Source organism: Aethalodelphis obliquidens, unplaced genomic scaffold (genome assembly GCF_003676395.1).
Source record: "Aethalodelphis obliquidens isolate GAN/ISIS:26980383/991018 unplaced genomic scaffold, ASM367639v1 scaffold11, whole genome shotgun sequence".
NCBI lineage: Eukaryota > Metazoa > Chordata > Mammalia > Artiodactyla > Delphinidae > Aethalodelphis > Aethalodelphis obliquidens.
In genome coordinates, this window is record NW_020837955.1 from 41346436 (window position 1) to 41372683 (window position 26248).

Consider the following 26248-nt stretch of genomic DNA (forward strand, 5'->3'; position numbering starts at 1 on the left):
AACTAAGTGCTGCCGGAATAGGACTGATGGGGATATAAACCGTTATCAACTGAAAAGCTCTGAATTAAGTTAAGTGCAAGTCTGTTCCAAAATACGATGGGAGAAATGGCTTTAACTGTCTCATGAAGGCTTTGGATCATTATTGCAACATGGAGCTAATTCTTTTGAATCATTTACTACTGCTGTAATAATAACTTACTGTCTGAAAACGTTAACCTTTTTGTATAAATTTACTAACTTGGAAACTTTAGACATATTGGCCCAATTAGCCATTATGTGTTTTAGGCATTTATTGTGTCCACTGAATGTCAGGCAGTGTGTTAAAAGGATGAATATGACATTCCATGTTGTCAATAGGCACCCAGCCTGCAGGGGAAAAATACCCGAGAGACCTACTGATAGGGTGTGATGGGTGTGACACTTGCTATAGCGGATCCTGAGTATTATTTATAGGATTAGAATAGTGCGCCATCTAGAGGAAGATCTCAGTAGTCAGACTTAGCAGTAACCACCCCAAAGATGTCACATTGGGGTATGGATAGGAATGAACCCCATTCTGGTTAAGTTCCACTTCTGTGCTGTTGGGAATGTTCTTCAGGTAAACTTTGGAGAGAGATTGAAGTGAGAGAGGTGTGCGGGAGGTTAGAATCTATCTTCCTGAGCTTACTGCGTGGACTGTTGAGTTAGTTAACATGATTATAATTTTTATCGAGGGTCTGCCCTATGTCAGGTGCTCTGCTAAGCACTGCAGGTTTCTCCTCTGCCCTAGATACTCTGGTTCTTCCCTCCAGCGGCAGGACCGTATGAGGTCCTGGGGTGCAAAATTTAAGGAAGTGTTTGTGTTACCCAACGCAAGTTCCCGTGCCCGATGCCCAGTGAACCCCGTGCCCGATGCCCAGTGAGGCCAAACAAAGGGAAACATTGGGGTTTGGAGCAGAGAAAGGTTTATTGCAGGGCCATGCAAGGACACAGGTGGCTCGTGCCCCCAGAGCCCCAAGATCCTTGAAGGGTTTCAGCAAAGCACTTTTAAAGGCAAGGTGAGGGAGGGAGGGGGTGTGGTTGGTTGTTGCAGATTTCTTGGTGTCGGAATCCTTTGTTCTTACAGCTGTTCAGGGAGGTCAGGTCACGATGTTCCTGTAAACCTGCAACAAGACAAATGCAATCCTCTGTTCTGCAACTTTTTATCTCTGCATGAATGGACTCTTAAAGGTCAGAGCCCTGAGAATAGGTTATCCTGTATATTTCAGGCTATAGACAACATTCTTGTACAAAAGGTGCAGAGCCAGCATGGCTAAGCACAGGCAACAGAGCACAAAAGTTTAAAGTAAAAGGAACAGATCCAACATGGAGTCAGTGACGTTCTTCCCTATAGCACTTGCTCTCAGAGGCTGACCCTCCACTTGCATGACCCTGAGAGCCCCTCCTTAAATTCAATGCCCCCCCCCCCGGCCCCCTGCAGCCACATGTGTGCCTCTCTCATCTGGCCCTGGTTCCCATTTTCTGAATGAGGAAACAGAGAGGTTGATAATGCTTCTACGATCACACAGCTTGGAAGTTTCTGAGGTGGAACATGAATCCTATGGCTTTGTGTGACTCTGGCGTCCTTACACTTAACACCTAGGTTATGTAGTTTCTTCCTGTGGCTCTAGGAATCCCTGGCCATTTTTTAAAAATGTATCTCCACTGTTAGCAGCTTTACTTGATTACAGAGCAGTGGAGAAGGGCTCTGGGGTTCACCTCAGCGGGGAGCCTCGGGGGCCTGAGCTGTGAGTCCCTGCTTGGATGGGAACGGTGGGTTGGGACTTAGGTGCCATAGGCACATGGCCGCCTTAGGGCTGAGCGTACAACCTGGCAGGTGAAGATGTTGCTGAAATGTGGCCTCTCTACACCAGTGCCGGATTAATTAATCTCGAGACACAGAGTTTTGGGAGAAGTAGAAGGAAGTAGCTTTATTGCTTTGCCGGGCAAAGGGGGCCACGGCGGGCTAACGCCTTTAAGACTGTGTGTCCCACGCTGGAGGGGGGGCAGTGAGGAGTCTTACAGTGTTCAAGGAGCAGGGCGTGATCAGCTCGGGCACATTCTTCTGATTGGCTGGTGGTGAGGTCATTGAGAGTCACCATCATCTACCTTCTGGTTCCAACCAGTCTGAGGTCTGCGTGCATGTGGGCAGCATCCAGTTAACTTCTTCCGCCTGGAGGGGGCTTCAGTATCTGCAAAACAGCTCAAAGGACAGGGCTCAGAATAGTATCTATAGTCCTTGAGGAAGAACTGCAGGTCCTTGACTTGGTTTAATGGCTAAAGTCCTAGTATTTTTTCTTGCTTGACTGTTTTCCTTTCTTTCTGCATTTTCTCACTTCTCTGATGACATTTATTCTTTAACTAAAGGTTTTTTTACAGACAAAAGGCAGGCGGAGGACAGGAGTGGGGGTTTGTTCTGGAAAGGCCTCACAGGGTCCTGCGTGGTTACAAAGCCTTCTGCAGCTGCCATGGACGGGCCCGGTTGTGTACAGCAAGCCCGTCCTGTGGGGAACCGGCCCTCACTCTTCTCTCACCACCCCACTGAGGACACACGTGCCTCTTGGCACTTGTCACAGACTGAAGCTCTATTTTGCATTGTCACTTAATACAAACACTGATGCTGATCGTGTCGGAGGTCATAGCAGTGTCTCCCATCTGTTGTGAGCCGGCCAGGACAGTCCCCCGTTTCCTGTGCTATCTCGTTAGGCTTCGTGACAATCTCGTGGGAGAAGAATCGTCCTCATTTGGGATAAAGAAGATGTGGTACATGTATACAATGGAATATTAGTCAGCCAGAAAAAAGAATGAAATAATGCCATTTGCAGCAACATGGATGGACCCAGAGATTATCATACTGAGTGAAATAAGTCAGGCAGAGAAAGACAAATACCATATGATATCGCTTATGTGTGGAATATAAAATGACACAAATGAACTTATCTACGAAACAGAAATAGACTCACAGACATAGAGAACGGACTTGTGGTTGTCGGGGGTGAGATGGATTCGGAGTGTGGGATTAGCAGGTGATAACTGTTGTATAGAGAATGGATAAACAACAAGGTCCTTCTGTAGAGCACAGCAGCCTATATTCAATATCCTGTGATAAACCACAGTGGAAAAGAACTTAAGAAAAGAACCACCCCTATTTGACAGATGGGGACCTGAGGCTCAGAGGGTGAAGTGACTTGGTCTGTGGCACACAAGTGGTCTGTGTCAGAGCAGGCGACACTCAGGTCTTTGTGTGATTCCACTGCTCCAGACACCCTCTCTGCAGCCTCTCTGTGTGTAAAGGACTCTCTCTTCACGCACTACTACGTGAAGGAGGTGGCCGCTGCTTCATCTGTTTTTTGTGGTGAGGATGATACTCCACTAAGGCCTATTCAAAGAGTATGGACTAAGTGGTGAATGGTGTGGAAAGACCTAAAGGAAGTGCTGAGATAACCGTTCTGCCGGCGAGTGAGATTAGGACCAAGGAGAAGCAGAGCCTCCGGCACCAGGGCTGTGCTGTCTGTCCTGGGGTCCACCTGCCCCCGAGCAGACTCAGGGAAACCTGCTCTTTCACTGACAGGACGTGGGCACCTAGAAACTCAGAACAGCTCACTTGGTACTTGTTTTAAAAATAACCTCACTGGGCTTCCTGCTGGCACAGTGGTTGGGAGTCCGCCTGCCGATGCAGGGGACGCGGGTTCGTGCCCCGGTCCGGGAGGATCCCGCATGCCACGGAGTGGCTGGGCCCGTGGGCCGTGGCCGCTGGGCCTGCGCGTCCAGAGCCTGTGCTCCGCAACGGGAGAGGCCACAGTGGTGCGAGGTCCGCGTACTGCAAAAAAAATAAATGAATAACCTCATTCTTAACATTTTGGAAATATTATTTTTTCATTAGCAATGTCTGCTTGTAATTGGATATTTATTCCAATGAGAAATAATGACCAGGTTCACGTCTAAAATGTTACAAAAGTGATACACATTCAGTTTTTTTCTCACATTCTGCATAATACCCGTTAAGTCTTCTTTTGGCAGGAAAATGCATCTTCAAGGAGCAGCAGCTGCGTTGGAGAGATGTGGACTTGGGTTTACCGTCTTTCCTCACCCCTCATCACTGTGGTGCCAACTTTCACAGGAGAGCAATAATAATACTGACTTTGGGGGGTTATTTTGAGAATGACATGAGATAAGATGAGTGAAATGGCTGTTATGGGCTGAATTGTGTCCCCCCAGATTCATACGTTGATGGAGTTCTAACTCCCAGTACCTCAGAATGTGATTGTATTTGAAGATAAGGTGTTTAAAGAGATAATTTATGTTAAAGTGAGGTTACTAGGGTGGGTCCTAATCCAATATGACTGATGTCCTTATAGGAGGAGGAGATTAGGACACAGACACACACAGAGGGAGGACCAAGTGAGGACACAGGGAGAAGATGGCCGTCTACCAGCCGAGGAGAGAGACTTCAGAGGAAGCTGGCCCTGACAACACCTTGCTCTTGGCCTTCCAGCCTCCAGAACTGTAAGAAAATCCATTTCTGTTGTTTGCGCAGTCTGCGGTACTTCATGATGGCAGCCCCAGCAGACTCCCACACCCGCTCTCCCAGGCCTAGTGTATATTAGGCCCCCAGTAAGTCCTGATTTCTTTTTCCTCTTTATTGTTTTCTTTTGGGAGGAACCTGATTATTATTATTACTTTTTAATAACAGTCACCTTAATAGCAACAGTTTTCTTTTCTTTTTTTGTTTTTTGTCAATATCTTTTAACGGAAGTATAGTTGATTTACAATGTTGTGTTAATTTCTGCTTACAGCAAAGTGATTCAGTTATACATATATATATATATACATTCTTTTTAAAAAATATTCTTTTCCTTTATGGTTTATCATAAGATATTGAATATAGTTCTCTGTGCTATACAGTAGGACCTTGCTGTTTATCCATTCTCTCTATAAAAGCTTACATCTGCTAATCCCAACTTCCCACTCCATCCCTCCCCCAATCCCCACCCAGTCCTTGGCAACCAACAGTCAGTTCTCTATGTTCATGATTCTGTTTCTCTTTCTGACTTACTTCACTTCGTATGATAATCGGTAGTTGCATCCATGTTGCTGCAGATGGCGTTATTTCATTCTTTTTTATGGCTGAATAATATTCCTGTGTGTGTGTGTGTGTGTGTGTGTGTGTGTGTGTGTGTATCACATCTTCTTTATCCATTCATCTGTCAATAGACATTTAGGTTGTTTCCATGTCTTGGTTATTGTGAATAGTGCTGCTATGAACGTAGGGGTGCATGTATCTTTTTGAATTATAGTATTGTCTGGACATATGCCCAGGAGTGGGATTGCTGGATCATATGGTAGTTCTATTTTTAGCTTTCTGAGGAACCTCTATACTGTTCTTCATAGTGGCTGCACCAATTTACATTCCCACCAACAGTGTAGGCGGGTTCCCTTTTCTCTACATCCTCTCCAGCATTTGTTATTTGTAGACTTTTTAATGATGGCCATTCTGACCTGTGTGAGTTGGTACCTTGTTGTAGTTTTGATTTGCATTTCTCTTATAATTAGCAATGTTGAAATCTTTTCATGGGGAGGCACCTGATTTTATTAATTCACTTTCTTGAGGTCAGGAATGTGTCGTGCTCATTTTGGCTCTGACAATGTCTAACACACTCAAGGTTTACAGCATGAGTGAATCCGGATGCTGTTTCTCAAAGTGTGTTCTGTGGCACAGAGTCCTAAAAGACTGCATTTGAAAAAGGGTCCCGTGGTCAGATGACTTTGGGAAACACTGTGAACCGGCTTGGGGAGGGGACATGGGATTCATCAGGGAGGGGGCTACGTCTGTGGTCCCCAGGAGCCCACCGACAGGAGAGCAGAGGCCTTTCTTGTGGGTCTGTGACTCCTTGTTGCAGGGGCGAGCCTGTGGTGACTAACTCGACACCTGGCAATCACACGTGGGACTGAGATCCACTTGTGAAATAATGATTGCAGTCATCTAAGGAATCCGAAGATTCGCTTCAGTTGATGAAACTTGAAACTTGATGGAAAATTTTCCTAATAGCTTTTTAACCCTGGTTTGCAGGTATTTTCTCAGTACCTATTCATGACCTTGTTTATAACTTGGGCAACATGTGTTTCTTGTAGATGCAAGAACGTATCCTTGGCTCCAGAGGTTATGGAGCCATCACATACATTTATTTCATAAAATATCACAAGGTTCACAAACCCAGATGATTTGATTTACATAAAGCAGGGTAACCCATTGTTTGTTGGAGGAGTTTGTTTCCTAGTTGAAGTTTGGATCACCATGACCCGATGATGTCTTCCTGTTTACGGTGGGGAAACCCTACAGGCACAGCTTCACCACTCTACTGCCTTTAGCTTTCTAGGAGTGATTTACCTGCATTGCTCCTATGTGTTAGCTGCCGTGGTCCAACATCGTCTAGGTTGACTTGGAATTCAGCAAGGCTTGACTGCAGTTTCCCTTCTAAATGGGCCGTAGATCTGTCCAGATATCACTGTCAGAAAACTGTGCTCACAGACGTGTGTTGTTTGATGCTAATTACGTTGTGTATGTTTTAATTAATCTACACGTTTTTTTTTTAAATTAGGGAAAGCCAGTAACTACCTCACACTCTCCAGCTTTTCATTCTTTTACTTTGGAGGCAATTCATGTTCCTGCTAGCACTCACTGCCCGTATAGCTGTGGCCCTTTCGTTGCTGAAACACTGGAGAACCTATGATTGGTGGCCTTGGCTCAGCTTAAGGGGGCCGGGGGGTGTTTTCCATGTGCTGAGGCTCCTTCACCCTTTCCCCAGCAGTCCCTGGACTAGCCCTGGAGCTGGCCTGGCTAGCACCCTGTCCTCCTGGAAGTTAAGAAAAAAGAAAGAAAAGATTGGCATTTATTGAGTGCGAAATCTGTGTCAGGCAGCTGCTAAGGCCTTCACTGGGATCATCTCATTTTATCTTTACAAAAACTCCATGAGGAAGGTTCTTTTGTAGAGGGTCATAATCATAAGTATACTACGTTGCAGTGGTTACACAGCTCATGAAACAACAATTTAATTTTTTTAAAAAGAAATCAAAGTTGTACATGCACCCGATTTAAAAAAACAAAATAGTTTTACAAGGTTTGTTGAAAAGCACACATCCCCAGCTCAGAGCTCCCCTGTCTATGTCACCTCCCTCCCGTGATACCTCCCCCCGAGGTCATCCCTCCCATGATACCTCCCCCCGAGGTCATCCCTTTTGCATTGTACCGATGTAGTCTGTGCTGGCACGACTCCTCCCGGGCGTCTCAGTTTTAAGCATGGTCTTTTCTCTGTGAAGATGAGAATGCACCGCTGTCCGTACCTCTACGCCTACCCTACACACTCATACCCTTATGTCCACCCGTCCACTTCCTATACTTACCCTGCAATCCTGATTAGAGCCGTGTCCACCGTCACAACTACATAAATGCTGTTCGAAGCTCAGCCACTTAGTAAATTACGGTCACTGTTTGTTGCACATTTTTTTGTGTTGTTTTTCCAGGAGTCAGTTTTCTTTAATTTTCTCTCCCAATCGTTCAGTGTGGTGCATTCATCACGAGGTCATTTGTGTTAACCCTCAAGACCTCTGGGTGCCTTCCCTACCCTCAGGTTTCCTTCTTGAGGAAAACCTCTCCCAGAGCTCCTGTCCTGGGCCATCCAGTATGCACTGTTTGCTCCTGACACCTGTGTTCCAGAAACGCTTTTTTTCTCTTTCTAACTCTCAAGCACACCTGCTGGTCATCTCCTAAGAAAGGCTCATGGGAAGCCTGGGTCTGAAAAATATGGAAATAATTTCCCTTGAGAACTTTGGTGGCTTCTGTCCACCGTCTTTGGCTCCTGGTTTGTTGCCTGGTTTGTTGCTAAGGTTCTGGATCCTTAGACGGGCCTCTTTTTCCTTTTGCCTCTTCCTCTCTGGAAGTTCGAAGGATCCTTTGTTTGTCCTCAGAGCTCTGAATTTTCACCATAGTGTATGTTCCTGTGGGTCCAGCTTCATCAGTTGTATTGGGCTTCTCGTAAGCCCCTTTCATCCAGAATTTTGTGATCTGGGACATTTTCTAGAATGATTTGTTAGCTAATTTCTTCCCCTTAGCCTTCACAGTTCTTTCTGTCTGGAAACTCCCATTATTTGGATATTTGACCTCCTGGGATGATTCTTTAATTTTCTTTTTCTGTCTCTCCTGTTAACCAATTTTTTTTTGCTCTGTGAGATTTCTTTGATTTTGCGCCCCAATCTTTTCGTTGACTTTTTTCCAGCTATCTTATATTACTCTGAGTTGCCAATAACTCTCTTCTGTTCTCCAAACATTCCTTTTCATGATCTCTGTCTACGTTATACGGTTGTGAGCTCTGGTCTCCTCTCTCTGGGCATATTAAGGAAAGCTTTTCCCTTCTTCACACACAGTCTCATTCTCCCTCAACAGGCTTCTTTCCGTGCATTTGTTTTGGTCACTCTTTACTGGGTGGTCTGCTTTCCTCTACTGGTTCCTGTCTGCTCACCTTTATACACACATGACATAATGCCCATGGCATCTCTGAGTTCCTGGGGCTGTGGGCTGGGAGCTGGGCAGTGGGTTGTAGCTCCCACCCCATGTCAAGGTCTGTAGGTCTTTCCTCACGGGTGGTCGTGAAACAGAGCAGGACCCTGTGGTCCTTGCCCCCCATGTCCTCCGCCTGCCTTTTGTCTGTGGAAAAACTTTAGCCGAAGAAGAAGTTTAATCAGAGAAGTGAGGAAATGCAGAAGCAAGGAAAATCAGTCAGACAGGACAGAACAATAATAGTTTAGTCATTAAGCAAAGTCCAGGACCTTTACTTCCTCCTCAAGGGCTGTAGATCATATTCTGAGCCACATCCTGGGAGCTGTCTTATAGATACTGAAGCCTCCACCAGGTGGAGAAGTGAACTACATGATGACCAGGCTGTAGCCACGACATGAGCTGCCACAGTTCCGAGAACTGGCCTCAAGGAAATGGGAACAAACTGACCCTGGAACTGAAGATTAATTATATTGATACTTAAAACAATCAAGATGATGCTGACCAGGATGAAACTGATGACCAATTTCAACATGACTGTCTGGGCTGCCTGTGCTGTTTCTGCATGGAGCCCCCTTCCTCAGGCTATAAAAGCTCTTGCCCGGATTGTCAGTGGGGTCGACTCAGCCCTCCCCCATGGTTGCTGGCCTCCAAAATAAAGCAAACTTTCCTTTCCACCAACCTGGCCTCTTTATAGTTTTTTTTTTTTTTTTTTTTTGCGGTACACGGGCCTCTCCCGTTGCGGACACGCAGGCTCAGCAGCCATGGCTCACAGACCCAGCCGCTCCGCAGCATGTGGGATCTTCCCGGACCGGGGCACAAACCCGTGTCCCCTGCATCGGCAGGCGGACTCTCAACCACTGCGCCACCAAGGAAGCCCATCTTTATTGGTTTTTGAGCGGCGAGCAGCTGGACGCCACTTTCGGTTACATTCGGATCCCCCAGAGGATATTCCCTGTGTCCCCCGCCTGGAGGGGACAAGCCTTGCTGCCCAGTGGGAGAAAGGCTGGCATCTCAGCATCCGTGGGCTGTGTGCACTTAATCCCTCTGTTCCTACAGGAACTCCTGTCCTCACCTCTGTCCAGTGACGGCTGGCCCAGGGACCTCTGTTATGGACCTCTGGCCTCCCCTGGAGGGGGAGGTACAGTGTCCTGGTAAGCAGAGTGGGACGGGGACTCTCGCTGCCTTGTAACCTACGTTCAGTACCACTCCCACCCTTGAAACCCCTCCCTCTGCTCCCAGAGGCCCTTGTGCCACCAGTGCCCCAACCTCTTGGGTTCTCTGGGTAAACCAGGGTAGCTTTTGGCCTTCTCGGCCCAAGTTCAACTTTCAGGGCCTGCTCAGTCAGTTACCACCTGTCCACCTGCCTCCAGCTTTTCCAGAATGTTCTTGCAGTCTTTCCTTTTCTTCACACTTGTGTGAGAGGCTTTTATCTTTTAACTTTTGCCTTCGTATAAAACGAACCCCCTCTCTCTCCATCTTCAGCTGTAGATCTTTAATTCTCATTGCAGAGTGCTGTTCCTTTGTGTGATGAGATCACATTATCTTTGTTAATCCCCTTGTTGATGACAGTGGGTCATCATTTCTGATGGTGGCTACTGCGAGCTTGTCGCAGGCTGCGAACATTCTCGTGCATACCTTTTGGGGCACATGTCCTTGTTTCTGTTGGCTATGTATTTAAGAGGGCAATTTCTAGCAGGCGTAAAAGTCTATGCTTCCTTTAGCAGACGCTGGCTGACACAACATTTTCCAAAGCGTTTGTCCAGTTTTCACAGCCACCAGCAGCACCTGGATGACCCCACACCCTATTAGAGCCCTTCTGACGGGTGTCACCATGACCTCACTGTGTTTTCAACATACTTCCCTGTGGAATGATGACATTCAGCACACTGTCATATTTTTGAAGGCCTTCGGCTGTTCTCTTTTGTGAAGTCTCTGTTCAAGTTTTTAGCCCAATTTTCCATTGGATTGTCTTTTTCTGATGAATTTGTGTTTAAAAATATATTCAGAATGTCAGTACTTGTGATACAGATAAAGGCAGACATACATGTATACACATATAAGTATATACACACGTGTAATCTTCTACTCTGTGGGTTGGCTTTTCATCCTCCTAATGGCGTTTCTCATTTTAATTCTAATTGTAACACAGTCCTGTTTAATAATTTTTCTTTGTAGTATTTTGGGGGTCTTGTTTAAGAAATCCTTGCCTCCTGTAAGTTCGCAAAAATGTTCTCCTAAGTTTTCCCCTAAAAGTTTTATTTTACCTTTGCCTGCAATCCATCTAGCATTGGTTTTTGTGAATAGTTTGAGATAGGAGTATGTGTGAGTACTATATATATATATATATATAATATTTATATAAAGATATATAATATATATAAAAATATTATAAAATATAATATGTATTATATATAAATAATATATATAAATAAATATATTTTCCCATTTTCCCCCAGTGGACATCCAATTGACCTAGCACTGTCCTTTCTCCTCTGCACTGATGCATCACTTTGCCCTAAATATATATATATATATATATATATATATATATATATATATTTGTTTGTTTTGTTTTTGTTTTGGATCTCTTTATTTCTGGTAATGTATGTCCTCCAGGTTTATTCTTCTTCAAGGCTGTCTTGGTTATTCTGCATATATTGAGTTTATAGTAATTTTGAGAGGACTGACATCTTAGCAGTTTTCAGTCTTCAGTCCAGAATCTTGGAATCTCCCTTCATTTATCATTAGTCCTCTCAATAGTGTTGAGTTAGTTGGAAAGCTTTTTGAAGGTCTGTGCACACACTTCACTCACTGCCCAGTCATTCCTTTTTTAACCCTTCAGCCCCCATGTCAGCCTTTCACTAACAGAAACCCATTCTCAGAGATGGCTCTCCTTCCTTGTTAACAAACCCAGTAAACTTTTCTAATTTTGTGTCCCTGTAGACCTCTCTGAATGTTTAACACCGGTGCCTCCTGGTGGATTTTGACTTTCCTTAGTACCACTTGCCCCTTCCATTATGACAAGCTTACAGTGAAAAAAAAATTCAAGTTCACATCTCCATACTTGGAATTCCAATTTTGTTCTCACATCTAGCCTCTTTAAAATATTAATAGGGCTTCCCTGGTGGCGCAGTGGTTGAGAGTCCGCTGCCGATGCGGGGGACACGGGTTCGTGCCGCGGTCCGGGAAGATCCCACATACCATGCAGCGGCTGGGCCCGTGAGCCATGGCTGCTGAGCCTGCGCGTCCGGAGCCTGTGCTCCGCAACAGGAGAGGCCACAGCAGTGAGAGGCCGCGTACCAAAAAAAAAAAAAAAAAAAAAAAATTAATAGATTATATTTTATGAATATTTTGGGGTCTACAGAAGAAATTGAGTGGAAAGTATAGTTTCCCATATTCCCCCTCAACACCCCTCCCCCCAGCCCAGTATCCCCTATTATTAATGTCTTGCATTGATGCAATACCTTTGATACAACTGATAGCGAATCTTGATACATTATTATTAACTGAAGTTTATAGTTTACCTTAAGGTTCACTCTTCGTGTTGTACATTTTATGTGTTTTGACAAAGGTGTAGCCATCAGTATCATATAGGATAGTTTCACTGCCCTAAAATTCCCATGTGCTCCGTCCATTCATCCTTCCCTCAAACTCCTGAATCACTGGAAACCATTGTCTTTTTACTGTCTTCCTAGTTTTTCCTTTTCCAGAATGTCATGTAGTTGGATTCATACAGATTCTTTTCTCTTAGCAACATGCATTTGAAGTTTCCTCCATGTCTTTTCATGGCTTGATGGCTTGTGTCCTTTTGTCACCAATATTCCATTGCATGGATGTCACAGTTTGTTCATCCATTCACCTATAGAAGGACATCTTGATCGCTTCCATGTACTGGCAATTATAAACACAGCTGCTATAAACTTTCATGTGCAGGTTTTTGTGTGGACGTAAGTTTTCAACTCATTTGAGGAAATACCAAGGAGCGTGGTTGCTGGATCAGATGATAAGAGTATGTTTAGTTTTTAAGAAGCTGCTAAACTGTCTTCTAAAAGTAGCTCAACTGCTTTGCATTCCCACCGGCGATGAATGAGAGTTTGCTCCTGTAGTTTCATATTCTTGTCAGTACTTGGAGTTGTCAGCGTTTGGGATTTTAGCCATCCATTAGGTATATATGGCATCTCATTGTTTTTTTTTTTAAGATTTTTACTTTATTTATTTATTTTTTGGCTGCATTGGGTCTTCGTTGCTGCGCACGGGCTTTCTCTAGTTGCTGCGAGCAGGGGCTACTCTTCATTGCGGTGCGCGGGCTTCTCATTGCGGTGGCTTCTCTTGTTGCGGAGCACGGGCTCTAGATGGACTGGCCTCAGTAGTTGTGGCACGTGTGCTCAGTAGTTGTGGCTCACGGGCTCTGGAGTGCCGGCTCAGTAGTTGTGGCGCACAGGCTTAGTTGCTCCCTGGCATGTGGGATCTTCTCGGACCAGGGCTCGAACCCATGTCCCCTGCATTGGCAGGTGGATTCTTAACCACTGCGCCACCAGGGAAGCCCACATCTTGCTGTTTTAATTTGCAGTTCCCAAGTGACATATGATGTTGAACATCTTTTCATATACTTCTTTACCATTTGAATATCTTCTTTCTGTTCACGTTTTTTGCCTATTTTTAAATAAAGTTGTTCATTTTCTTATTGTTGAGATTTAAGAGGTTTTTTTAATGCTTGGATACCAGTCCTTTATCAGACATGTTTTTGCAAGTATTTTCTCCCTGTCTGTGTTTTGTCTTCTGGTTCCCTTGACAGTGTCTTTTGCAGATCAGAAGTTTTTAATTTTAATGAAGTCCAACTTATCAATTTTTTTAAGGATCTTATTTTTTTTTTATTTTTTATTTTTTTTTTGCAGTACACAGGCCTCTCACTGCTATGGCCTCTCCTGTTGCGGAGCACAGGCTCCAGATGCGCAGGCTCGGCGGCCATGGCTCACGGGCCCAGCCGCTCCCCGGCATGTGGGATCTTCCCGGACCGGGGCACGAACCCGTGTCCCCTGCATCGGCAGACGGACTCTCAACCACTGCGACACCAGGGAAGCCCAAGGATCTTATTTTAACACCTAGAATTTTGGTTTTGTTTTTGAGCCTTAAAATGTGCAAAAGCTTGACTTTGAACTTCCTCCAGAGCCAGACTTTGTGTCGTTTTCTTTATTCCCCACACGTCTCTTGTCTTGCTATCCCATCATGGCCTTTCCCTTTTCTTCAAAACCAGATGAAGGCAAATAACCCTGGGGTGCTGCTGTCAGCTGTCTCTCTGCCAGGCCCACTTCCTTGTCCCCGTCCCAGACTCTGGCCCATTCAAGGCCCCACTTTGGCCTGACTCTGGATTTCACAGGTCAGAAGTTCATCCTGCAGATCACCCCGGGGGCCAGAGGCAGGCAGAATCATCATTTGTTATGGAAATGACCTTCCATTTCAGAAGCCGTGTGGCCTCCTCCTTGTTCATAAAAGTGTACATTTCTCGCGCTCTGTGATTGGCTCCAGCTTGCTCTGTGATTGGCTCCAGCTTGCTCTGTGATTGGCTCCAGCTTGCTCTGTGATTGGCTCCGACTTGCTCCTCATTGCGTGGGTGATGGGTGTTACTACCCAAGCGGGAGATGATGAAGGACAAGGCCGTTACCTGAATGCTTGCCTGTCTGGGTGAGGGCTGTGTGACGGAGGGAGCGGTGTCTCCCCTTCCAGAGTAGAAACCCCTTTGTTTTGCCACAGGAAACCTCAGGTGAGGTGCAGCTGAGGTTGAATGACCTCAGCCGTTATCTCTTCATCATTATTCCACTTCTACCAAGGCCATCTCCTCTGTAAACACAGACAGTGAAATTTTAAAATAATTAATTTTATTTTTGGCTGCGTTGGGTCTTCATAGCTGTGCGCAGGCTTTCTCTAGTTGTGGCGAGCGGGGGCTACTCTTCGTTGCGGTGCGCGGGCTTCTCATTGCGGTGGCTTTTTTGTTGCGGAGCACGGGCTCTAGGTGCTCGGGCTTCAGTAGTTGTGGCACGTGGGCTCAGTAGTTGTGGCTTGCAGGCTCTAGAGCGCAGGCTCAGTAGTTGTGGCGCACGGGCTTAGTTGCTCCGCGGCATGTGGGATCTTCCTGGACCAGGGCCCGAACCCGTGTGCCCTGCATTGGCAGGTGGGTTCTTAATCACTGTGCCACCAGGGAAGTCCTAAGACAGTGATTTTATAATTTGCTCTCAGGCAACTGAGAGTTTGGGGGCTCTTTACCTTCTGCCTTTTTACAGCAGCTAAATCACAGCTGGGGTTTTTCAGAGCTTGGCAAACGTCATTATTAAAAACAGAAGTTATTAGTTTCAACGCCAAACAGTAAGTCAGTGTGAACCCCTTGCTGGCTCCCTGAAGGAAGGTCTCTGTCTCCTGGGTCCAGGAGAAACACAGCTGACCTTACAGTGGGGACCACTGGGGTGGGCCTGCCGGGTGAGCACCCTCCTGCCGTGTGTGCAACTGTTGCATCTTCAGGTATAGTAGGAGGACAACTGAGTGGGCTTCTTCGATTGGAGCCATCAGGCTTATGGACACTGTTCCCCCTTCAGGTCCTGCAAATTCACAGATAGAAAAATAGAAAACAGAAGAAACACAGAAAAGGGAAATGAGGCTAGAACAAGTTAGTTAAAACCATTCTCACCCCCCCATTCCACCCCCCGCTTTCTCCTTTATCCTCTTGCAGAACCTACTCCTAATTCACAGGGTTCTTTGCTCCTTCGTGATCTTCCTTACCTTCTGCAGTCCTTGGTTTGTACTGGTGATTTGCCCTTTCAGGGTTTGCACAGCGTTCCGCTTTCCTGTTAGCCCTGAGCACAGATGGGTGCCTGGTAGGTCCGCAAACCATGATGGTTAAAGAAATGTGCAAGGACATGGGTGTCCGAATCTCTGGACGACCTTGGCCTCTCCTGCTGGGTGTTCTAGAACTCTTCCACACCAGCTGTGTTCGAGGGGACGGCAGTTTTTGTTCTCTCTGGACCTGTTTCCCATCTTCAAACCTTGATGTGCTTAAAATTTTTTTGCTTTATCTATAAAGCCCTTTATTCAAACCAATCAAAGCAGGGGTGTGTTTTGAGGGGGGTGAGGTGAGTGAGGGGACAGGAAGCAGACCCCAGCCCTGGAGCCCTGTTCCACCGCGGAGACCCCCGGGGGTCCTGGGAGCACGTGCACAAGCCGCCGGTCTAGGTAGCTCCCAAGATCCTTCGCAGGTCTGCACTCACTGGCCTCCTACGGCTTTCTGTCCACAACCTGGCTCATGAGCTCAGCCTCAGGCCAGCTGCTTCCTCGGACTCCCTGTGTTCATTCGAGGGGCCAGCACTCACCCGGGTGCCATCTCTCCAGGCCCACAGAGGGGCCCTTGGGAGGGGCCTCTCTGCATTTCCAGTCTCTCCCTCTCATCCCGCTGTCACCCTGCCAGCTGTCACCCGCCCTCACAGCTGCGGGTCTGGACGGTGCCACAGGCCTCCTTCCAACCCCTCTGTTTTCTCTCCTTCCAACCCCTTGTCTTTCTTCCATTGCATGAGGCATGAACAGAGCTGCCAGGCTAAACCTTTTAAAGCGCAACTTTTGCCCGTCACTTTCCTCCTCAGAAAGTCTAAATGCCGCACTGCGCCCCGGTAACCGGGAGATAAAGCCTCTCTTCTCGGCACGGCATTTCGGGCTGAGCCAACTCTGGTTACCAGCGATCTTCCCAGTTTTGTCTCTTAGGGTGCTCGGCCACCACCCTCACCTGCGCCGGGCTGGCTTGCGGGCTCCCTTGCAAACCGTGAGGAGAAAGGAAACAGAGGAAGAAAGAAAGATACACGTGTAAAAACAGGAAGGAGACGAGATGGAATTTCCGCTCCTCCCTTGTCTCTGGCCGGCTCTCCCAGCCCCACCCCCCTGCTGGAGGACAGAGACATCCCACGCCGCCACTCACTCCTTCTACCAGAGGTAGAGATGAGGAAGGAAGGAAGGAAGGAAGGAAGAAAGGAAGGGAGGAAGGAAGAAAGAAAGAAAGAGAGAGAGAGAGAGAGGGAGAGAGAAGGAAGGAAGGAAAGAAAGAAAGGAAGGAAGGAAGAAAGAAAACCCTTAGAATAATGGCAGAATTGTGGTGATTAAATGAACTGACAGGTGTTTAATCATAAGTCATTAAAAATCTCAAAGTATATCTCAGTGATTCTTGGTCTGTCCTATATAGATTAGAATATGATGTAAGGGATGTGGGTATGTACACCTGCTCATTGGAAAGGAATGGGCTTTGGAATGATGCTGACCAGGTTGCAGTTCTGGCTCTGCCGTGAGCTGTGTGGCCTCTTGTGAATTGCTGAACCTCTCTGAACCTCGTTTTCCTCACCTGTGAAAGAGTAAATAAAGCCTGCTTCTCAGGGAAGCTGTGAGAATGAAATTAGTCAACTTAGGTGGACCTTACAGTCCATGATGGTTTCACTTTCTGCCTCCCTTAAAGCAAAGCTCCCTCTGGGTCTCTGCCTGGAATCCCCCCTGTACTATTCTTTGGGACCCACAAATTCCCAGGCTCTGAGCCTGGATGCGGAGGGCCGGCCTCAGGGAGAGAGAAGGTAGAGCAAGAAAGTCCAAGGGAAAAGCAGGAATTAAAGCTAATGAGGGTCTCCCTGTGCAGCTTGGGCTGTAGGGAATCCCATATGGGGGGCGTGGTCATGGGCCACAGCTCCATGACTCAGGGAACTTCTGGCTGCCAACAGTTAAGGCAGGATCTGGGTTTTATGTGAGGGGAAAACACGAATCTTAGATCACTATTTGCTTATCATTTGTAAGATAACATTATTCACACTCAAAAGGAATGATCACGTGTATTACTTTAAAAGCTGGCATGTGGAATAAGTAAATTAGGGGATTTTTCTTTAAAATGTGTACAACATTTTGAGTCTGACACAGAAATTCTACCCCAAACTCCAGATTATTTTGAGAAACTGATCTAATAAAATGAAGAATTAGAAAGACCAGCCATAACAGCTTAAGGAGAGTTCAGTGATTTGACAAGCAACGTACATGGTATTTTGTTAAGTGAAGAAAACACACTTTCTAAAACAAGAATGTGTAGGATGATCCCATTTTATGGAAAACAATACAAGAAAAATATAACATATATAGACAGCAAACTATCTGGAAAGACACATCCTACTGCATTTTTTCTTCTTTTGAATTATTTTTAGTGCTTAGGTTGAATATTCCTTTGGTAATAAGAAACAGACAAAAAAAGTCCTACTGTTATGTAACTCTTGGGAGAAATACATGCTTCACCTATAAAGTAGTCACGCAGAGATAATCAAACTCCATAGATGCTATAGATTCAACTACCAACTCCCAAGAAATACAGGGGATGGAGGACTGTGTAAAGGGGACCCACAGGAAAGCAATCAGCCCAATACAAACAGAGGGGAACGCTATGGGCTAAGCCACTGGCTTCTGTAATAGATAAAGAAATTGATGAGAGATAAAGATGGAGACAGGAGGAGGGGAGGGGAGAGAATTTAGAAATTAAAAAAGGCTTAAGAAATGCACCGGCCAGTTAACAGCATGTGAAACTTATTTGCATTTTGACTCAAACTGTAAAAAAAGTTGTCATCCAGGAGATTTATGGGACAATCGGAAGGTGGAACTCTGGCTATGTAATGCTATTAAGGAATTCTTGTTAATGTTATAGGTACATAAAGACCGACTCTTTCAAGATGGATCCCAAATATCTCCAGTTGGATGGCCAGGCTGTCCAGGATCTGCTCCCCAGTAATAAGGGGAGGAGGGGGGCAGGTGGGGGTCCCCCAGGCAACAGGACCGGCCATTACCTGCTGAATATTAAAGCTGGATGGTGGGACCCGGGGTACACATCACTGCCGTATTTACTTTTGTGCCTATTGACATTGTCCTTAATAAAGAAGTCTGAAGAAGCTGCTCTTGGTTTTCTCAAATGACTCAGACCAGCTCCCTGAACTAGAGGTTTCTGCCCACCTTTCTCTGGAGGACCCTCCAGTGCCCCTCCTTTGCTGCTTCCTCTCCTTTCCACTTAATTATCTGGAGAATTCTGGGGCTGGACTCGCTGGAACCTTGGCAGGGTGCTTCGAGTCTTTCCATTCTGAAAAGATTTCTCTGCTGAGTACCTGAGGACCACAGCTTTCCGAGCTGGGAGGCCTCCTTGTCCCCCAGGGCTGTGCCACGCTAGCCACTGCCACCAACGGTGGGCAACAGGGCACCACCTTTGCCGTTCAGGTACGTTACCAGCTAAACCAAAATTATTAGCCTTAATACAATTTTAAAACAATTATTGAGCTAACTGGATGCAAATTAAACAAAATGAACCTATAAATATATGTGTTTTTCAAATTAGTAATTGGATTTTTTCATGATCTTTGGCGTGACATTGATAAGCTGTCGCTCATAACGGTCTAATTAGGCAATATGTAAACTTTGGCACTTGGTTCTGTCCTAGTGGCTTTTTCAAATGATGTTTGTAAAATTTGCAATTTCATATTACAGATTAAAAATTAAAAACTGCAGGAGGCTAACATTAAAATGAGAATTCATTTCAGGGAAAGCCCTGTAGACAAAATTCACCCTAATAGAATTGTGCATTAGGGGCCGCAAATCACGATGTATAGTTACACAAGGGAAGCCTTGTCAAAACCAGTATTGTTGGTCTGTAGTTCTATTCACAGTATTAAACCCATCAGCAAAGCCACTTTGGGGAAAATGTGAACATTATCAAAGAACAGTAAATTAGCAAGAAATTAAAGCATATACCCTTGCATTTCCAAAACAAAAGATCCCTTCATTAAAAACCTTTCATCAGTGGTTTAATATTCATAGCAGTAATTTGCATAACTAAATCAGTTTTCACTGATGAGAGACGACCAAAGTTTTTTCACTAATTTCTTTTTTGAATGAGCTCTCTAGTTTTTTGATTAAAATTTCACACCAGTAGTTGAACAGAATTGAATCCATGGCTTAGCCACATTTGCAAGTATCATCTTTTAAAACACCAGATTAAATGTTACTTCTTAGGAAGGCAGGTATTGTTCAAATAGCTTTGTTTACTTTAACTGCATATAGTTTTCTCTCCTTGAAATTTGGGCCTTGAGTAGAAAAGGTTGACAGGGACAGAATCAAGTTGATGGCGTTCGGACTTGTTTCTGTTTTTTTTTCTGAACCCGAGGGTGGGCACTGCGTGAAGGAGCCGCCGCGGCCCGCTAGTTCCGGCAAAGTCATTTGCCTGCACACGTTAGGGATTCCAGCATCTTTGTGAAAGTACCGTGATTTTCTAGCGCCGCTTCTCTTTAGAAAGGGCGGTGACCTGGTGAGGAGAAGAGGTGAGGAGGCCAGCTGGTTAGACCCTGGGGATGAAACAGAGGGACTGCGATTTGCAGGGTTTGGTCCTTTGGCTGTGACACGTCCATCCATTTGTCTAGCAGTTTAGTCCAAGTTAAAACTAAAGTCACAGCCTATGTTCAGAGCGAGTTACTGCATGATTATTTTCTTCCCTCTTTCAACCTGAGGGGCTCAAAGATAAATTGGTGCACACTTTTTGGAAGAAGGTAGTCACATGACTTTCATCAGTTGTACGTGACTTTTCAGACTTTTTGAAAAATTGTGAATGAAAATACCAGTGGCTCTCCCGGGTATGGAGCTTTGCTGCTTACTTGAAAAGCCGTACCGTGAAAGGTGCGTTGCCCCTTCTTCTGCGAGCAGCATCTCCCCACTTTCTCGGTCCCAGGCAACCCCAAGTCACTGCCTGAAATGTGGCTCAGTAATTCTAACTCTGGGGAGTTGTGGGTCAAAACCACTATCTTCCCAGAGACATACAGCTCTTACTGGTGAATCGGTTTCTGGAGAGTCCTACATTTTGGGGACCAGTTGTATTTCTTGATACCCAAACCAGGAAACTCAACCATTGACATAAAAATGAGGACCTTAGGAGAACATTTTTTAAAAAATTAGTTAATTAATTAATTTTTGGCTGCGTTGGGTCTTTGTTGCTGCACACGGGCTTTCTCTAGTTCAGGTGAGCGGGGACTACTCATCATTGTGGGGCTTCTCACTGTGGTGGCTTCTCTTGTTGCGGAGCACGGGCTCTAGGCACGCGGGCTTCAGTAGTTGTGGAACGCAGGCTCAGTAGTTGTGGCTCACGGGCTTAGTTGCTCCACGGCATGTGGGATCTTCCCAGACCAGGGCTCAAAGCTGTGTCCCCTGCATTGGCAGGCAGATTCTTAACCACTGTGCCACTAAGGAAGTCCCAGGAGAACTCTTTTATAAAGTATTTATGATGGATCGTCTTATATTCCTTTCATCCAGTCAGTGTATTTCTGTAGAACCTATTGGACACCCAGTGCTGTGCTTTTATTTCACGGAGATCCTGAAACTCTCTGTGCTGTGGATTCAAGAAGTGGCTACACAACGGAATTCTTGTCTGGTAGTTGTATGAAGCCCGGGATGGCAAGTTCCCCTCTTCAGCAGATGAGATTATTTAGGGCAGGACAAAGTCAAGTTAAATTTTTTTCTCTTTATATTATCAAGTCAGCTTACCTACCCGTTAGCTTTATATAACAGGCTTATATCACTAGCAGATCAATCTGAATATCTTCGAAACTAGGGGGAAACATCCCGTTTCAAGAGAACTTAAGAAAAAGCTTTTTTCCCTTTGACAGGCCTGTACGTCTCGTTTCATCGTCCACTGCTCTTACACAGGCCTTTTTTTTTTTTTTTTTTTTGTGCGGTACGCGGGCCTCACACTGCTGTGGCCCCTCCCACCGCGGAGCACAGGCTCCGGACACGCAGGCTCAGCAGCCATGGCTCACGGGCCCAGCCGCTCTGCGGCATGTGGGATCTTCCCGGACCAGGGCACGAACCCGTGTCCCCTGCATCGGCAGGCGGACTCTCAACCACTGCGCCACCAGGGAAGCCCTTAAACAGGCATTTTTATGGACTGGTCCCTATGGCTGCCCTTAGCAGTCTTCTCATCCCTGGAAAGTGAGGGCAGAGAGAATGCACATCTCCACCGCTCCTGGAGGGATCAACGGAACAGTGGAAGCAAAGGAGGAGAAAATTGGAAGGCATGTATGTGTCTCGGACAAAGTAATTTGGCTGGTGGCAGAAAAGGCTGACGGAGGAAACGCTGACTGAAGGCTTCCTGTGGGGGGGATGGAGTATGTCTCTTGGGAGGGAGAGAAGGCAACAGTGTGTGGGGGGTGACCCTGGCCCCGCCTCCATAGGATCTGGTCTTGGACAAACCTGTGTGGCCTCAGAGCAGCCCCCTCTTCCCTTCTCTGCAGAGTGGTCATGTCCAGCCTATGGATGTAGAGGAAACCACTTAGAAAACCACGCTGGCCTAAGCCAACGTGGCCTGAGATAAAGTGAAGTCCAGGCGCGATGTCCCAGAAACACGGGGGTCCGGGAGACAGGGCTGTGTGTGCAGACTGCCGTCCTGCTTTTCTTTCCACTGGGCTCCTAATTTCCTGGCCATCTTTGATGTTTCAACGTGTGCCCGCGTCTTCTGTAGAAGCATATGAACTAGAGGCCAACCAGAACTTTTTGATAACATGCAAGGGTTATTATTAAATAGAAGTTTTAAATAAAATGCAGAACAAAGAGGGCTGTGATGGGAAGAAAAAGCAGAACTAAGGGAGGAACACATTTCAAGTGTGACTTCAACGGCAGATTCGGGGTCTGGATGGTAACCTTGACCAGGCAGCCAGAAGGGAGCCTGCCCATGTCCGGCCCTGCTGGAGGGGAGCTGGAAGGCGCTGGTTCGCTCAGTCGCCTCAAAGTCCCAACGCCGGTGCATGCTGACAGAGGCCACGTTCGCTTTTGCATGAACGTTTTAGAGCAAGGCTGGCCACCAAGCACTAGGCCCTCTACTGAGCTCTCTCCACTTTCAGGGCTGACGTCCAGTCCCGTTTTAGAGGGACGTTTTGGCACAGCCCGCGGCCCAAATTCAGGCCCACGTTGGTTTTCCAGGATTGAAGGAACCCTCAGATCCCAGCACTACCGATGCCTGACGTGTCTAATCTCTGACACCCCGCCAGCTCAGGAAAGATTTCATAATTAAAAATGTAAAAATGTTAATTACCTGAAGATACTTCCTGATGGGTAGCACTAATCAGGAGGGAAATTGATGGTATTGAGACAGGGAAAATTATTAGATTAAGCAATATTCATGGGAAATGTATCTCATAAGAACTCTGTGTGCAGTCCTGCCTGTTTGGTGGTATTTCTACGTTATGTTTTTTGGTAGGAGGAAATGCACTAAACTAAAAGAGAATTTGATGAACTGCGTTGGTCAGAAAGCAAGGTATGTCTTCCTGGTCAGAGAAGTATTCAGAGACTCAGCAACGATGCAGGGAGGAGTCGGAGGGAAGGACCGTACAGCTTTGATGCTCTTGTGGCCTCACGAGAGAGGGGTCTCGTGCTGGAATCTGGTGGGGGTCCTGCTGAAGGTCTTGGCTGGGCTAGTCGGTGAGTGGGTTGGATTGTGCCCAAGAAGGGTCTGTGGGCGCCTGTGCTCACATTAGGGGGGTGTTTCTCCAGCTGGTGTGTCCCTGGAACCTCAGAGGTGCATCGTCTGTCCTATTGGGTGCCCTGACTGCCTGGAAAACTTCTGTAAAGGTCCAGAGAGCAAATAGTTTCAGTTTTTCCAGGACTATAACTTCCGTCCCAACTGCTCAGCTCTGCTGAGATAGCTCCAAAGCAGTCGTACACAGTTCACACACAAACCGCATGGCTGTGTTCCAGTCAAACTGCATTCACAGGCACTGAAGTTTGAATTGCATACAATTTTTACGTGTGATGAAATAGCTTCTTCTTCTTCTTTTTCCATCATTTTAAAATGTAACATCTATCCTTAGCTCGTGGCCCGAATCAGGCCTGCAGACTGTAGTTTGCCAGCACTGGCTGTGTGAGACTATCTTAGAATCTTCATTGGCACATCTCCTCCTTGATCAGTTTCATGTATTTTAAACTCTAGAAATGGAACTTTCTGTGTTAGTTGAACAAAACCACAGCAGTAATGAGAAGGCAAGAACTGAGAAGTCTTGGTGGGTCCCAGGTGATAATTTAAGTTGAATAATAATTCAAGTCTCTTTTGAATTCTGGCATCTAAAATTTTTTTTTATTGAAATATAGTTGATTTACAATGTTGTGTTAGTCTCAGGTGTACAGCAAAGTGATTCAGATACATCTATAGATATATATACAGATACATATATTCTTCTTTAGATTTTTTCCATTGTAGATTATTACAAGATATTGAGTACAGTTTCCTGTGCTATACGGGGGGTCCTTGTTGGCTGTCTCGTTTATATGTGGTAGTGAATTCCGGCATTCTGTCTGCTTGGTATGATGCACTGTTTAGACAAGAGCTTATGTGGGTACTCATTCATTCAGTGATTTACGTTACGTACTCATTCATTGACAAAAGAGTCGAATGTCTCCTTGTGTATCAGACACAATGTGAGGCCCTTGGAGATGCAGCTGTAAGAAGGTTAGGCAAAGCCCCTCTGTCCTGGAGTTTACAGCCTAGGGAGGCCGACTGACATTTAGCAATACCTGCACAGATACCCATGTCATGATGAGTGTGTCACTGTTATTGTAGCAGTGCCTCACCTGTACCCCTTGCACCTTCCAGCTACCAGTGTCAGCCTGTCTGTCTGCTGGCTCTTCCCTCCATGCCTCCTCCCCCACCTGTGGGAAGCCCTGGGGGCTGCAGCAGGTGTGCACACCTGAAGTGCTGAGGAATCGATACCTCATTCGATCTCACCCAAGGACTTTAGGAGCAGGTGTATAGATACCCCAGCTCCCTTGCCCACTGAGTGGGGAAATGCTTCTGTTTTACGCCATTTCTTAGAGTTTCCTCCACGGGATTAATCTCTCATCCCCCTACACTGGTCACTGGCTTGAAAACAGACAGACATGTGACAGCTTGTGATTAGCCTGTTGGATCAGAGAAGCAACATTTAAACTGAGTGCTGGCAGAAGAAGTGGGATCTAGCCCAGGAGGACGCCAGGGGTGTGCACGTGAGTGTGGGAGGACCCTGAGTAGGTGGAAAGAAGCCGGGGGGTCTGACCACCCACCTGGCTTGACACTGTGCCAGGTGAGGGGGTACTGAGACCCCTGCTCTCATGAAGCCAGAGGTCAACTGTGGTCAGATTCCTAGAGGAAGAATTTCTGGGATGTGTCTTGATCTTTTAATTTTCATATTATCTTCTGATTCTCTCATTTTGCCCAATGACAAGCCCATGAGTGTTGGGAGGGAAAATATTCTATGTTTGTAGAGAATGAGCTGCAGAAAAGTTGAAGGAGCACAAAGCCAGTGGGGCTCTGGGCTCTGGGCTCTTAGACCCCTGGCGTGTCTCCCTCTGTGATACTACCGATGGTGCCCAAGGAGGGAAAACCCTCTTCTGCCAAACTGGGGATACCTGCGTGCTGCGCAAAACCATTCAGAACACTCAGAGGTAGACCGCAGTCAAACCCATGGGGAATCCTACCACCCATTGGTAATGCTCTGTGTGCAGTCTTCTGCACTTTTTCTACAGACGCACATGGTAACACATATATGTGTTTTATACAAATAGAATCCAAGGAGATGGCTATTCTTCTGAAACCTATCTTTTCATTAGTATATGTGAACAATGTCTGTCAATAATTGGACATCTAATAATAAATCATAATAATTTCAGATGGGTGTACTGTATTCCAGGACATGGATATCCTGGGATGTATTTATACATAATTTTTGCTATTATAAACAAGGTTGCGACGAATAGCCATATATGTTAAGGTGGGCTGATGTGTCCAGCAATTCCCGTAGGCTCAGTGCGTGGACTCAGAGCCTGCTCAGAGCTGCGTCCACATTAATTGATCCTCTAGTTGATCCTCCTCCTCCAGTTGGGTGTAAGGGTGCTCTGTCCCCATCCTTATCAGTTCCAGGTATCACACATTCTTTGATTATTAATAACGCGTAATAGTACAGCTTTTGAATGAGCTCAGTGTTCCTTTCCAAGCCCTGAGTTTGATGCTTTTCATGCATTGACTGTTTGGTTCCCTGTGGGTGGCAGAATAATGCTCTCCCAGAATGTCCATATCCTAACCCTCGAAACCTGTGAATATGTTACCTTTCATCATAAAAGTTTGCAGGGACTTCCCTGGCGGTCCAGTGGTTAAGACTTCACCTGCCAGTGCAGGGGCTGCGGGTTCGATCCCTGGTCGGGGAGCTAAGATCCCACATACCTCGCAGCCAAAATACCAAAAACCGTGAATCACAAGCAATATTGTAACAAATTCAATAAAGACTTTAAAAATGGTCCACATCAAAAAAAAAATCTTAAAAAAAAAACAAACGGGACTTTGCAGATGTGCTTATGTTCATGATTCTGAGACAGAAAAATTATCCTGAGCCCAGTGTAATCACAAAGGCCCTTAAAAGGTGGAAGAGGGAAGCAGAAAGTCAGAGTTGGAGAGAGATTGGAAGATGCTCCACTGCTGGCTTTGAAGATGGAGGGAGTGTTGAGGAATGCAGGACCCTCTGGAGGCTGGAAAAGACAAGGAAACAGATCCTCCCCTAGAGGCTCTGGAAGGAACGCAACCCTGCTGACGCCTTGATTTGAACCCAGTGAGACTCTCTGGGACTTCGGACC

The 26248-nt window shown here is 46.1% G+C and overlaps 1 long non-coding RNA gene across 1 annotated transcript in view; it reads left to right on the forward strand.

The window, feature by feature from the left end:
• Positions 1 to 4385: 4385 nt before the first annotated feature.
• The window catches only part of LOC113623681 (uncharacterized), a 101915-nt gene continuing 80052 nt past the window's right edge, over positions 4386 to 26248 (forward strand). Inside the window, exon 1 of the long non-coding RNA XR_003434009.1 lies at positions 4386 to 4632. This is a non-coding gene — a long non-coding RNA (uncharacterized LOC113623681). The remainder of the gene's footprint in view (positions 4633 to 26248) is intronic.